This window comes from Apteryx rowi, unplaced genomic scaffold, assembly GCF_003343035.1.
Source record: "Apteryx rowi isolate R43461 unplaced genomic scaffold, aptRow1 scaffold_1509, whole genome shotgun sequence".
Taxonomy (NCBI): Eukaryota; Metazoa; Chordata; class Aves; order Apterygiformes; family Apterygidae; genus Apteryx; species Apteryx rowi.
This window is the reverse complement of record NW_020447763.1, coordinates 15,771-18,011: the sequence shown is the minus strand read 5'-3', so window position 1 is coordinate 18,011 and position 2,241 is coordinate 15,771. Positions and strand designations below refer to the sequence as shown.

The 2,241-nt window shown below is 52.9% G+C and overlaps 1 pseudogene; it reads right to left on the bottom strand.

Moving 5' to 3' along the window:
- Positions 1 to 877: 877 nt before the first annotated feature.
- LOC112962643 lies at positions 878 to 1,466 on the bottom strand (annotated as a pseudogene).
- Between the last annotated feature and the right edge of the window lie 775 nt (positions 1,467 to 2,241).

Genomic DNA, 2,241 nt, shown 5'->3' with positions numbered 1-2,241 from the left:
CTCTCTCCACTGCTCTTGTGTCCAGCAGACCCTAACCTGGACTACCTGCAGCCACTCTGTGCCAGCCCTTCTTCCCAAGACAGCACAAGAGTCCCAGGGGCTCCTCAAGCAACTCCAGCTGCTCCAGCAACAGAGCAGCCTGCCCTGGGTTGACACAGGTAGAAAGAGGTTTTCATTTATTCCTCCCTGCAACACAAATTGTTCCTTTGCTCTTCCCCCAGGACATCCCTGCTCCCCAGATAGCCTTTCCTCAGGTGACGGTGTCCATGCTGGCCTGGCTGGCCCTTCCTGCACCCCTCCCCTGTGCTCCCCACAGAGTGTCAGGCTGGTGGTGCTGCTCTGCAGCGTGAGCGGACTGTGGGGCTGCATGGTGACTCCACACTGGACGAGCATCTGTCACCAGCCCTCTAATATATGGGACAGTCCCCAGCAGATACCTCTGGACCACTGACCCTCTCCACTGGCACTRAGCACCCACAAGTGAGAGATGAATCCAGCCCTCATCCCTTCACACATCAACCTATGAGCTCATCCCCCTTAGCCCATGGAAAACCCAAGCACGGCAACAGGGCCTTTTAGGGTGCAATTCCCTGAGCGCATGCTTGGCTCCAGGTGTGGAAAAAGAGCCCAGCCTTCAGGCACAGTACTGAGAAAATCCCCTTTTATTACAGAGATGCTACTTGGGAGGCCAGCTCTGACACAGTGAGGGGCAGATTTACAGAAGGCCTCTGAGTCAGACAGACTGGATTTGTGCCTCTAGAGAAGTGGGATGAACTCAAATATTTGTGCACCAACATGAGTATCACAGACAGAACACCCAAAACAAGAGAGTTGCCTGAGATAATTTGGAAATCAATTGTGAAGAGGGATGTGCAGATTACTGTTGCTGAACTAGTACCAGTTGAATCAGTTCCTTCACTGCATCCTTGAGCTCCTTGTTCCTCATGCTGTAGATGAGGGGGTTCACTACTGGAGGCACCACCGCGTACAGAACAGCCACCACCAGATCCAGAGATGGGGAAGAGATGGAGGGGGGCTTCAGGTAGGCAAACATGCCAGTGATGACAAACAGGGAGACCACGGCCAGGTGAGGGAGGCACATGGAAAAGGCTTTGTGCTGWCCCTGCKCAGAGGGGATCCTCAGCACRRCWGTGAAGATCTGCAYGTAGGACARYACRATGAAAACAAAACACCCCRAGGCTAAAGAGGCACTMACCACAAGAAGCCCAACTTCCCTGAGGTAGGAGTCTGAGCAGGAGAGTCTGAGGATCTGGGGAATTTCACAGAAGAACTGCTCCACAGCATTGCCTTGGCAGAGTGGTATCAAAAATGTTTCCAGTGTGCAGGGCAGCATAGAGAAAACCAGTGGCCCAGGCAGCTGCTGCCATTTTGACACAAGCTCTGCTGCCCATCAGGGTCCCAAAGTGCAGGGGTATGCAAACAACAATGTAGCGATCATATGCCATGATGGTGAGGAGATAAAACTCTGGTGAAAATAAGAAAAAGGAAAAAAAAACTGGGCAGCACATCCCGAGTAGGAAATGGCCCCGGTGTCCCACAGAGAATTTGCCATGGATCTGGGGACAGTGATGGAGATGGTGCTGAGGTCAAGGAGGGAGAGGTTGAGGAGGAAGGAGTACGTGGGGTTGTGGAGGTGGTGGTTGCAGGCTGCGGCTGTGATGATGAGGCCATTGCCCAGGAGGGCGGCCAGGTAGATGCCCAGRARCAGTGTGAAGTGCAAGAGCTGCAGCTCCCATGTGCCCGTAAAAGCCAGRAGGAGGAACTCATTGAGGGAGCTGCCATTGGACATATGATCCTTTGGGGCACAGGAGGCATGTCCAAGGAAGAAAAGAAAGTAGAAAGTTAGAGTAGACTTCTCTGAGCCAAACCCATTCTGCTTCTCATAGAAACCCCCACCTTTCCTCTGTCCTTTACSTTCTTTCAGCTCCCTTTCTGGGGCTCTGGTTTGCGCTGGCTGAGTGTGTCATGTGCAGCAGGGGCCTCTGCCTGTAGCTCCAGTTCTGCTTTGCCACAGGTGTAAATGGATGTGTCAAACAGTCCCAGGTATTTGAGGGGATACCTGGGAACAGGTGCCATGAGCTGCATGGAGAGGACTTGGTCCAGTGACCCAGTGGGAATATTCTCTATTTACCATAATGAGAGCTGACTACAGCACCCATACCAGCTGTGCCTGAAAAAGAAGACCCTTGTGAGGGATTCATCCCCCCCAATCTTGYCCTC